The sequence below is a fragment of the Onychostruthus taczanowskii genome, unplaced genomic scaffold (assembly GCF_017590055.1).
Source record: "Onychostruthus taczanowskii isolate IOZ18803 unplaced genomic scaffold, ASM1759005v1 scaffold47, whole genome shotgun sequence".
Lineage (NCBI taxonomy): Eukaryota > Metazoa > Chordata > Aves > Passeriformes > Passeridae > Onychostruthus > Onychostruthus taczanowskii.
Genome location: NW_024502236.1, coordinates 5,988,928 through 6,002,357, shown reverse-complemented (window position 1 = coordinate 6,002,357; position 13,430 = coordinate 5,988,928). Strand labels below are relative to the sequence as shown.

Below are 13,430 nucleotides of genomic sequence, written 5' to 3'. Positions count from 1 at the left end.
GTAACTTTTATAAACTCTTTATTACTCCCTTTATTTCCCCTGCTTACTGTTACACTCTTAAGTGTTCCCATTTTAGACCAGGTCCATCAATTCAGTGAATTTGTGATATATAATACTATTTCTGTGGCTTTAGTAAGGACACAACAGATATTCTTCTTCCCTCCAAAAAATCCAAAATATACAAATAGTTTTTTACAGGTACCAGTAGTGCACAAATATTATGGATTTGGTACTACATAATACTCTAAATATTTGAGTTCTGAGACAACTATCTCATTGTAAAGCCAACAAGAAATACAGAAAAGACGAAGTACTTATATGCACCTTACAGTTTGCATAAACACTAGGAGTGTCTACTATTTAAAAGCATTTTCTGCCTGAAGTAACTGTATTGTCTCAGTCTGAAAGTTCAGGAAAGCTTTTGAGTAGAGACTTGTGGTAATCTACTGAAAGGTGCCAATGAATTGCATTCAAGCACACAAACAGCAGCAAATCACTTTTTTCAGCAAAGGCAGTATCTCTTTCTTTAGATTCTCATATATAAATGAACATGATGACTTTGAAGGTTCTTGTTTGCTGGTTTGTGTTTTCTTGTTTCCTGACAAGATAAGGCTTACATTGCCTGTTTAGTATTCTTGCTCCTGGTTTTGTAATCACTACCCAAAGTCAAAGCAATAAATACACTGTAATGTCAACGTAAAACTTCCCTGACATTTCTGAGATTGTTACGGTGGATATTATTTAGGAATTTTTATGATATCAAGTACTGTTAGTTCTGCTGTATGTTTGCTCTGTGTGCAGAAAGGAGTTTCAAAGTAGTGCAACCCAAAAGAGGTGTATTTACAGAAAGAAACAATTTTCCTGAAAAGAAATGCCCGCACTGTGCATGTTTCAGGAGGACTCCAGCTGTTTCTGTTGGAACCTGATGTTCATCTTCTGGTCTAGTTTCATCCATCAGTTTTAATTTACTGGAAAGTCCTGTAACAACAAAAATATGTTGTCACATTGTATATCAGAAAAACAAGTGTAAGGATTTTGGCAATCAAGATAATTTTGGGGGGTTGCTTCCCTGCCCCACTCTTCTCCCACTTAAATCAGTTGTTTCTTAGTGAACTATTGAAGTATACCAGCAGTTTTATCTTGCAAGTTCAGTGGCTTCTAAGTATCTTGTTTGCCAAAATTAATAGCAATGAATTTACTTTTTTAAAACCACCCTGAAAAGGTATGACATTCATATTTAGGCATCTACTGAAAGTCCAGACCAAGTCTCATCATGTTTTCAAGCTTACTTTTTGTGCCTAAGCACAGAAAAGAACCAGACCACTGAACTGACTTGAAGAGTGATTCAGAGTTCATGGAGAAATGAAAGGATCCTCGTCTCACACGATACCACATTTGCTTTTTCTCTCTATAACAGTTCTGAATGAAAATTTAGGAAATGAACCTGGAGGGGCTGCTCAACACAGGTAGGAATTGAATTAACAGAGCTGGTAGGTTGTTGTGGAGGGTATGATACACTCTGCAGTTCAGGTTTGTAAGGGCAAAGGAAATTTAGTGTAGGTACTTCTGCAAAGGGTACCCATGCTCATATGGAATCAAGAAAAAGTGTGGTCTCTTGAGTTTTGTCCAGACTAAAGTTTCATCATTTGTAGATTGAAACACCAAAAGCAAGGGGAAAGGTAACTGTGAAATTACTAAAATTTCATGTTACTGCTGTAACATGGCAAGTTTTTGAGGAATTGCATGGTACTGCAGTTTCTCCCAGGCAAAGAAAGAAAGGGAAATGCAATATTTCCCCCATAAGTACTCACCATCTTGATACTTTTTGCCTTTCACAGCTGTTTCCATTGTGTTGCTTTGCTTTGGATGCATTTATAAGTTCCCATTTCATACAGTCTAAGCTCACTTGCAGTGATCCATCTTCTTTTTGCTTTGGTGGAGAATGCTGATGTGTTGTCCTGCATGCCACAGCCAGCCCACTGTGCCTCCGAGCATCTCAGAGTTGGACACTGGTGGATGCCAGCACCTCTTTTGTAGCTGTTATTAAAGATGCTATCTTTAGCTGCAACACTGAAGTTATGCAACTTAATGTTCCCCGTGTATTAAAGTATTAATGAAAACACAGGGTAGAAAACAATGAATGGGACACGATATAAAAGGAAGCATTTAATCAAAATTAAAATCTTCAGTAATGAAATCTGCCTGGCTTTGTGCACATCGGTGTTCACGCTGAGCGTCGCCCTCTGTTTCCTTTTGTTAATTCTGATTCAGACTTCTGGCTGCTGCCTTGCCACATGGGGGGATCCACAACTCCGTGCACTCCTTCCTGCCAGCAGTACAGCAGACTCTGCTAACAGGCAATGTTTCTCTGATTTTTTTCCTCAGTAGCACTTACTGTACATTAAATACTAACATATTGATCAACTGGCGCTTTGCCTTCGAATATCTCATAGGGACTGAAGCCAGCATGAGAGTCCAAATGCAGAAGTACTTTTCTGTACAATTTTACTGTCTTTTGCCATTTATGATAGCATATAAATCTCCAAGAGCTGCAATTCAGAGTTCCAGCTTGGTGAATTTGGTGTCTGTTTGCTTTCAAAACCATTTTTCATTGTTTTAGCTATTAACTTTGCTACTTTTTGTAATGCTCTTCATAGAATTTTATTATATTTGAAGTCTTCAGATGGTTTCCTAAATTATAAAATGTCACTGTAAATCATAAAGACATCTGTATTGAGATTTTTCAAATTCTGAACAATAAAATAATCGAGTGTGTGATATTTTGCCGTGCCTTTGTGTAGTGGGAAAGCAGGATGATTCATTTCTTAGAATATGCCTGAAATAGAACAAATGTTTGCCTGTATCATTTGGGACCTAACTGAAAGCAGTTAATTGAATTAGATGAGGACTATATTTCTCAATGACCTCTGCGTAAGGCTGTCTGCCATTTTCCCCTAAGGTGATTCCCTGCATTGTTTTCTAAAACCAGAAAAAGTAATTTGGAAAGTATATGGTATTCGGCATAAATGTAATTTTGAAATGGTTTATCCATTTCTACCATGGCAATCTCTTGTCACTTTACATCTTGAACGTTTTAGGATGTGAAAAACAGGATAGCATTACCACAAGGATGATACAGTCACACACTGGGGAATGCAGGGTATAATTGATGAAACATCTACTATCTAACTGTGGTATATCCTGCTGTATAGCAGTCTGGAGAGCTGAACAAAGACAGTGGAGCTCTGTGGTCTGTAGATTCTGCCAAGACAATAAAATTGTATACAACAAGAGAACAATAGAACAGAATAAAAGTGTGTGTAATAGTTCAGCAACATTTCTCAGCTGTGTGGCCTTGCTGTCGTGTGTGGTGCCAGCAAATGCTGTTCTTAGCTCTGCTGTTATTTAGAATGAGCCACTCAGCCATATGAAGTGCCTGCATCTTGCCCCTCTGACTGATGTTTCAGGCTTGACCTCATGTGTAATGGGGGAATATAATTTTCCGGAATATTAAAGAAGCAACTTAGCTGCTTGAGTGTGATAATGATACTGTATATTCTCTGATATTAAAATGTCATTTTTTTCAACCACTTTAAGCGCATAATGGGGATTTTTTTTCATGGAAATAGGGTCCTTTCAAAAAATGTTGATGGTAGTGGTACAGTTATAACACCCTAGAATTTGCATGCTAAGCAGAAGGACGGGGCTAAAATTGTTGTGTGGAGGCAGCACCTTTAACAGAACACTAACACAGGGCATATGCAGATTTAGAACTACTGCAGAAAAATTCTTATCAAGGGCATGGAAATCTTTAATTCTTTGCACATTTCCCCTCTTAAAAGTTTTTGACTTATTCAGAGCAAAAGGATGATTATAAGCAAACATAAAAGTGTGGTCAGCATTTAAGTCCTTCATGTACTACAGGAAAAGTGATGCCAGCTTCATTGGCAAGGCTCTGGAGCAGCTGCTTCTCCTCTTTTAACTGCGCAGGTTACAGCAAATGAGGTTCCTTCAGATTTGGCCTGCTGAGGGAGCTTCCCTCTTAGGAACTAGGGGAGGAGTGCAGTTTTTCACAGCATGAGCCAGTGTAGCTTGGTATTTGAAAGAAACAGCTTTTAAATCAATTGCAATCTAGCTTTATTTGCCATCCTATCTTTAACCTTTCATTGAAAATGGGCTAAATGTTTGCTTCTGTCCTTGCTACCTGAAATCCTTTATTGTGAATTAGATGACTGAGACATTTCTGTATTGGTTCTTGTATTCTTCCTTGAAAAAGAACTCTCTTCTTCTTGTGAAAGAAGTTTGATGAGTAGCTAAGGAAAACCCTAAGCTAAGGAGTTCTGGTGAAGTGTCTTCTCGTCTTTTCTTTTTCCTTATTTGGTCCTTGTATCTCTTCTTTGATTTCAGTTATCTCTCTGTGATGCAATTTGGACGGCCAAGACATGCAGCCTCTTAATCTGGTTCTTTTTCTCCATTATAACCTGATCTGAAGGAAGGCCAGCACAGCCAGCAGCTCCTGGCAAACTAAACATCAGAATCTTTGTTTGGAGTGTAGAGAGGAAAATCTTTCCGTACAGAATGCGGACAGATCCCTGGCTATAAAGATGCACACCCTTTTTTGCCATATGAAAACTAGTTTGTGATGTCTGAAGGACACTTCTTGGCTGAGCTGTGTGTAAAACCCCTTGGTTTGTATCCATAAATTTGGAAATACGCTGTGTTAGTCATGCTGAAAATACTATATGTAATCCAGCACGATTCAAATAACCCCAGAACAAATTGTAGAATGTACTACTACTACTGCTGCTACTATTACCAGAAAATACCTGATGAAAATATTTAATATTTACGATAACTGAAAGGAAATAATCTCTGCAGTCTGTAGAAATTAATTTATTCTTCCAGGAGGTAAATTCTTAGTTACAGTTAGTAGATGCCTTGTCCTGGAGCATCATATATTTAAGACATTGAGAGGGATTGCTCTTCCTACACAGTCAGTCAAATTAATAATTAGGTCCCTTCTCCTTATCTATTTTCAATTTTCAGTCAACCTAAGGGATACTCTCAGAGCTGCGTGCCTGAGGCATCACAGATCCTTCAGGATTTAATTAGGTTTCCCAGTGCTGCAGCATGCTCTCTGAGGCCTGTCAGTTACCCTTTCTCACAGGAGTTAAAATTACTCTTTATATGACTTATCAGATTTGGTTATTTAATTGATTCTCAATTCATCATCTAATCCATTTGCAATTTCCTTTCCACACAAGGAGATACTTTTATAGGCTGACAGCTATGTTCCCCAGTAAGATTCCAGGCAGTACATAAACCCCAAATCTTAAATGAGTAAAATAAATTCAGAGACTCTGAGTGGTTTCCATAATTTTTTGCAATGGTTTTCACTAACTTTCAGCCAATGGTTTTTACAGAAGTCTGTTTTATTTTTTTGGATCCTGCTTCTTAAGCATGCCTTTCTTTCTATTAACAGTTGGGAGTTTCTTAATGACAGTAATGAATGACAATAAATATATTTATTTTAAAGTCCTTCTATGCAGTCATAAGTTTATTGCCAAATGCCTAAATATTTAATTGCTTTTGCAATGTAACATATTGCTTGATTCAAGCATATGACATGCATTTGCCATCAGCACCTTTTAAATATGTGATCCAGTTGGTGCAGCAGTCCTTGATTTCCTCCTACTGCAATGGATTAGAAGCAGGGTGGTCTTTTATTTGCTGACATGTATTGCTGAGTGTCACTTTTCCAGAGATGGTAATTATTAACCTTCAATAGATACAAAGATCCTAATTTGATGATGCTGTATTGAATCATCAAATGGTTTAGTCTGGAAAAGACCTTTAAGCTCATTGAATCCAGCTGTTCAGTCGGCACTGACAAGTTCACCACTGAACCATGTCCCAAGTGCCACATGTGCACGTCTTTTAGATCTCTCCAGTCATGGTGACTCCACCACTGCCCTGAGCAGCATCTTCCAATGTCTGAACACCATTTCAGAGAAGAATCTTTTTTCCTAATACCCAACCTAAACCTCCCCTGGTGCAACTTGAGGCCATTTCCTCCTGGTCCTGTCCTGTCTTGCTGCCTCGGAGCAGAACCCAACTCCCACCTGGTTGAAACCTATTGTCAGGGAGCTGTGGAGAGTGATCCCCTGAGCCTCCTTTTCTCCAGGCTAAACACCCCCAGCTCCCTCAGCTGCTGCTCATCAGACTTGTGCTCCAGACCCTTCCCCCCCTTCATTGCCCTTCTCTGGAGACAATCCTGCACCTCAAGCGCCTTGGAGTGAGTAGCCCAAGACTGGATATAGGATTCAAGGTGTAGCCTCATTATTTCTGTGTACAGAGGGACAGTCACTGCCTTGGTCCTGCTGGTCATTCTTTTCCTTACTCAGGCCATGTGTCATTGGTCTTCTTGGCCACCTGAGCACAACCTGGCTCATGTTCAGCTGCTGTCAGCCAGCACCCCCAGGTCCTTTTTGGATGGGCAGAGAAAAATCAATCAAAGCCATGATTTTTTAGAGAGAATCCGTTTTAAAACAACTTAAAGGTTACAGTAATGGAGACAGTACATTCTGTTAATGTTTGAGAAGTGTGGTCTAATTTCACTGCTGCTGTTTTCTACATCCGTCACTTATATTTAACTCTGTTGTCTTGGTTCTGTTTGTCAGTGCCGTGTTTCTTTTTGCTTTGACTTTCGGTTCTCTCTGCTGACGTCATCAGCCAGGTGGTACTAATAATGTACTAAATTACATAGGCTGGTAACATGAACTTAATGCTGCTTTCTGACACCTTTAATCTGTTAATGTTCTTACAGCAGAATGTGGTACAAGATTCAGTAAAATCGTTAGCAGATCTGCGTGCTTGATGAGATGCAATTTCCCATTGCTGGAAATTCTGTATTACTCTGCTGGGTAATAGGAATGAAACTTTTCTGAACTAAAGCATTTGGATATACCATTCACTTTTTAATTAATTCTTTGAGTAATTTTTTTTTTCATTCATTCAAGTTAAATGCTATTTATCAGTACTCTTAACTCTTCCAAATGTAAAGTACTGTTAAAATTTCTATATGCATTCTTACGATGTCTACCAAACTCTAAAAAGTGGTGTCATTTCAAATTTAAAAATAAATCATTGGCAATATGAGAGCCATAATGTGAATAATATGAAAGTATAATATTAAAAGGTAGTTCTTAAATTGTTTCAATATCTAAAAGAAATTTGAAATCCTTTGAAATCCATTTTGAAATCCCTTCTTACATTCATTAACCCTTCAGTTTCTTCCATAGTGAAATAATGGAGGAAGTATTTATGACCCAGCTGTTTGAACTAAATTAGTTGATCTCAGTGGTAATAAAGTAAAAAAAACCCCATATTTGTTTTACTGAAGGGTTTTAATGTTTGTTTCCTTTCTCTAAAGGAGATCTTGAAACAGAAACGTGTATAGTGTTGTGATCTCAATTATGTAGACTCAGAGACTCAAGTAACGATCTGAACTAACTCATAGAAATACATGTGACTACTAAGCCAAAAGCCTTTTGGTTTTAAAGTGCTTTTGTTTCTTCAGACTTTGGGGTGGTAGTTTGCTAATGGGCAGAGTTTAAAGCAGAGCAGGACAGCACTGTATGAACAGATGGTGTTGAATGTGTGGGCATATATGTATAGCCAAGGATTAAAAGTAGATCTCTTTTGAGATGGTGTCAGGTGGTGGTCCTTGCTTTAGAATCAGCCTCTTTGCAGTGAGCAGCCTCTTCTGTCTGGAGCCTCTTTGCTGTGAATTCTCAGACTGTGCAGTCAGAGCAGTGGCCACGTGTCCAGTGCTCATGCAGTTTCTGATGTTCAGAGAAGGCTGGGAGTATATTAGAGATGTGGATTCTGAACTGATTGGCATCTGCTCGCCTGCAGTAGGCTTTCGGTCTGACTGAGCAGGGGTAGCAGAGGTCAGAGTGCTGCAAGGTGGGAGACATAAGAGAAATGGAAATGATGGAACTGAGGAGCCCTGGGCATGCTGGCTGTGACTTCCAGCCTCTTGGAGCCTTGTGGAAGTGTAGACGTCTTTTGAAACATTCCATATGGCACTGCTGGACTCGGCCAATGCATGGAATTATTGCCTGCATTACATGAGTGGTCTTGTTAGATGATCACAACAGTAATTTCTGACTATTTATAGCTCCACTCCTTCTGTTCCGTTTTAATGACTATTTATTTTAGTTAACACCAATGTTGACCTGGTTTTAACACCTTCAGAAAGGAAAAGAAAGCGTTTTTTCAGGGAATAAGTTTTTGCTTTAACTTTTTATGGCTGCATGGAGACTTTTAGGGAGGTCTCTTCAGAAATAATACTTCTCATTTGTAAATGATCAAGTTTTTTGGTCAAACCAGGTAACAGTTTAATGAGGTCTAAAGTATAATATAAGTAACACATGGGTTGACTTAAATTTGATAATGCATAACTTTGTTTGTTTCTTTTTTGCTTAATTAGGTGCTCTAACACTTTCCTGTTAGTGGCATGCATGTCTTAAAAAATTATATCCTGACATCTGTATAAATTTCATGCCAGCAAAGTCTTTAAACAAGGTACCATAATTCTGGCTGATGCTTAAGTTAGTTGTAATTAAAATTAAGCACCTGGTTTGAAGCACTGTTCCAACTGACAACCATCTTATATTTGAATGCCAAAAATGTCTGGTGTGTCTCAGTAAATTTGAATTACAAGTTCAGTAGGTAGTGGGGAAAAGGGATCATTGCTGATCCTAAATTACAGGAAGAGTTCTGCTTTTGAATAACAACTCAATCCTGACTAAGCAATAATTAGTTACTCTTTGATTACAGCTTCATGGGATTAGAAGATTTATGTAACCTCCTGAATCCTATTTTTGTTTTCCTTCTATTACAGGCTTTCAAAGCAATCTCTCATTTTTGTTGTTTTATTCATCATACTTTATTAGTCAAATGAAATATTAGGGGGAAACTTAGTTTGTAAATACTGCTCTTTTGTTGGGGAGGAAAAGGGAAACACAGAAATACTTTTTATATATTTAAAGGAATGAAAATAGTAGAATTGGTGGATATTAAAAAATATTTAAAATCTATTATAACTTTTAACAAAATTAGCCAAAAGGCAGGGCAGTGGACCACTAAGATTTGTATTTAGCTTGTTTGATGCCAGGAGGGTTTTGTTTGCTGTTAGAAACTTGCTCGTTAGCTGAGGTCCAGTTGCTCTTCAAAGAAATGTGATGAATCTTTTCTTCTGTTTATTTCACTTTCTTTTTCCACCATTTTTGAGGCACATTCAAAGAAAGATTCAAACTGTCTTCATGCTGAAAGAGTGGAGCTTGTTGGGATGTCTTCTGTTAAATAATTGTGCCATACTTTGGCTCAGCAGTCTCTCTCTGAGAAGCAGACTTGTAAAATAGTGTGTTTTGTGTGGGGTGGTGCAAGAGAATTAATGGGAAGCAAGTCTGAGTGATGCCTTTTTATAAGAATTAAAATGGATTAAAATTGCCTTGGTCTGATTCAGAAACTTGCAGCACAAGCATCATTATTTCCCTCTTCCTCTGTTCACTGGGTGACTGTGGCTGGAAGATCTTGGTTGATTAGGGAGCCTAGATATATTTTGGTGCATTGCTTTGAACTGATCTGGCATGAAGTGTTTGGACTGGAACAGACCTGTAATCAAAATTTTCAGGAAATTTTCTGATTTCCAGATCTTAAATGATACCATCTGTTAAGGCATGATATCCACAATGTCTTATGATAATTAGTGTGTTCTCTACAAATTCATTCTTTTCAAGTATTGACTAGAACTTTCTAGTTGGTTTATTTTATCTTGCATTTTATATGTCTCTTTAAAATCACATTTATTTAAAGATATTTAAAGTTATTTAAAGATAAAATGCAACAGTAATCTTTCTGAATGATCTACAGTTTATATAGGCAAAAAAAATCCTGCCTATCTTCCTCCTATTTCACCTTGTAGTGTCTCCCTACTCTTTTTCATAGTAGGAAAAAAGCACTGGGTGCTGCATTTGCGAAGCACTGTTTTGGTGCCATTTCTGCTTATCAATAAAATTTATGTTGCTTATCAATAAAAATTTATCCTCAAGTGGTTGCCAGTTCCCTTCTTCCCTGAGAAAGATTCTCTGGGGAAAGCAAAACTCTTCAGTGTATTGAAGAGTACACAATATGAAGTAGTTGTGTGAGCAGTTCACTTTTAAGTGGAGCTACAAAAGTTCCTTTTGAACCTGAATAGTTCAGCACATTCTCATAGCAACATCATGGACTTGTCCCAGCTATGCTGTGATAATGGTAGCAATCATCCTTCATTGGATTTCAGAAAATATCAGGTGAAATGCTAGAAAACCTTAACCAAGGTCTGGCAGAAATGGGGAGGAGAATGTTATAACTATGAAGATTCTTTTAAAAAAGGAAAAAAATCAAATGTCTTCTTAATACATATTTTTTTCATTCCAGCTGCGTATACGTAGAAAGAGGTGAAGCTTCACCATTAGGTGACAAAAAGCATTTGCTGTAGTGGGTTGCAAAGTATACTTCTAACATAACTTAAAAAGGAAATGTTTTCTCAATTTACAGTAAACCTTGACTCATGAAGAACAGGAAAGAAAAAGTTCGGGTTTTTTTCAGTAAGGGATGAAAATTTTAGATTTATAACTTCATGCAAGATTGCCAGGGCCCGAGGCAAACAAAACAGAGCATGTATCTACTTTACAGCTGCAAAAATAATTACGATGACTATCTATGGAGTAATCTCTAATGGATTATATTTTGTTAGCATTTCATTATGTGATGTTAGAGACAAAATAATTCATAGTAAATTAGGAAAAAAATACTTGTTTTGAAGTATCTGTGGCCTGGACCTTTGATGTCCTCCTAGGCATTCTATTTAGAAGTGGTTAATTTGTGAAAGGTCTTGGTTTGCAGGCAAGGTACTATGCTTGTCAAACTATTATAAGACTGAGGAGTGTAGAAATTGCAGAAGTAATTTGGTTTTATTATGTAAGTGCTGGACTTCTTTGTTGCTTCAAAGGTGCTAAAGCCATCTGAGGTGCTATCTGATAGTCCTTTCTCACAGATTTATGAGGTCTTTCAGACTTGAAAATCACTTATGCTTTATTAAGATCACTTGATTTAATTTTTTTGAACTTCAGGCTGCTTCTTTTTATATGTCTCTTAAATTTATCCAAGTGATACAATCTTCAGCAGTAATAAGAAGCTTCTTACTCATGGTCAAAACACCCCTCTTTCGTCTTGCAATAGAACTGTGGCGTAGCAAATAAACTCTTCTGCACTTTCATGTGCTGTTGGCACTGGGAACTGGCTCTGCAAGAGGGAGGGTTAGTAACTTAGGGCAATTTCTGTGTCTTCTTCTTTAATGTTCTTTAATTTGAAGAAGTGGGAAGAAAACCAAAAAAGTAATAATATGATCAGTGGCTCCAAGCCAGATTAAGTCTCTCTGAAGTATTAAATAGAAAAAATTCTTGGACTTCAATAGGAGCAGTGTCCAGATATCCACTGCACTACAAGATTTATAGTGATCCATGTGTCTGGATGGCTTGAGGGTATCTTGGGAACACAGGAAATTGTCTTTGGCTGTTAACACCTAATTCAGTAAAAGTGGAACAAGGATATGTAACGTTCTCAGTGCATATGAGTAGTGTTTTAACATTCCATAACCAAAAATGAATTTTAAGTGCAATTTTGATGCATCAATATATCAGGGAATACAGTAAGGAAGATGTAAGAGAATGTGGGGTGAGCTTAATAAAGTTTTGTTGAAAGCAGAAGGGAGTTTAAAGGATTGCTCTTTCGACTTACCTTTCTGAATAACAGAAAATTACATCATTCCCCTTTTTAAAAACATGATGTTATAGCTGAAAATATTTTCAATTTTTCCCAAATTCATAGAAGGAAAATCCATGAGTCTTGGCTTTTAGGAAGAGAAATACTCTCATCTTAGAGAGTATTCTCAGGCTTTTGTACAGTAAGAAATAGGTACATTTTTTTTTTGTTGTTGTGTTGGTTTTTGTGTTGGTTTTTGTGGTGTTTTTTTTTTTTTTTTTTAATAAATTCTGTACACTAGGTCTGTTGAAGAGACCTAATCTGTCCAAGAGAACATGGTCATTCAAAAGAATCTTATTGTTGTAGACTTCATGACCTCCAGGGGCTCCTTCTAATCTAAATTATTCTGTAATATCTTCTTTAAGACCTATAATTCTGTTCTATTAGTTTGTATTATGTGATAGAGACATTTTGTCCTTGACTATACTCTTTCAGAGCATCAGTATGTCCTGTTTCCAGGGCATCCAGAAATTTCAGTAATTGAACTGAAATATTAGAAATGTGAGTGATGCAGTATGGAAGGGGATTAATAAATTCAAATGTTTGGTGAGATCTGTACTATATTTAAGTCTTTTTGACACACAGATATTCTTTGTTATTTCTGGAATTGATGTCCTTTATCTAGAATAGTGGCAACATATTCTTTATTTGTGGTTTTTGATTCCTGCCTACACTTCTGTATCAATGTGGAACTTTCCCAGTTGTGTATTATGTTATAATAAAGGCAGGTATGAGGAAGGCCTATATACCTCTGTCCCAAAGCAGGTGACTCATTTGCCCTCAGACCACTTTAGAAGGTCTTACCAGCGTGAAAGACCTTACAGAGAGGGATGGCTTTGTGGTAGCAACCTGCCAATCTGTAAGAACAACAACATTCCTTCACAGCTGACAATAAATCTCACCTCCCCTTGAAGCAGCATTAACAACCAAACTCCTGTTCACTAGTGAATGTCCATGTATCTGGGGTCTGTGGGTTGGAGGATATATATATATATATATATTTTTTTTTTTTTTTTTTTTTTTTTTTTTTTTTTTTTTTTTGCTGCAGCTTCTTGGCATTATTTACTGTTGACACAAGGTTGTCACAGGTAGGAAGAGTGACATACAGCCCTGTAAAAATCCTGAGAGCCCTTTGGGTGCAGTGCACTTTTCCATTACCCTATCCCTTGTTCAGTGTGGATGGAGGAACAGCAGTGAAGGGGACTAGAATGTTATATTTGTTATCATTTGAGTTATTTATTTTTAGATTAAACCTAATGCCACTTACTTGGTAAGGCTTAGAAATGCCATTATTCTGTTAAACCGTGTCCCTGTGTAGTGGTCTGTTGAGCACAGGATGATGTCTGTACTTTCCCAGAAAGAAAAATAATCACACAGCTATTGATAAAATTCATAGTGGATGACTGGAGGAAACTATAGTTTCCTAGGCCTGGGCTTGGCCAAATGATGAGAAAGAACAAATTCTAGTAATTAAGCTACAGTAAAAATGTTTCTTTGTGTGCTAAAGTGGTAATCGACAAAAGGTGCAAAATTGACTTCTAAATAAAGGATGTGGTCAT

At 37.3% G+C, this 13,430-nt stretch overlaps 1 protein-coding gene across 1 annotated transcript in view; it reads left to right on the top strand.

Annotated features, from left to right (window-relative positions):
* The window catches only part of ROBO1 (roundabout guidance receptor 1), a 295,424-nt gene that overhangs the window by 168,733 nt on the left and 113,261 nt on the right, over window positions 1–13,430 (top strand). The gene's annotated exons all lie outside the window — the stretch shown is intronic.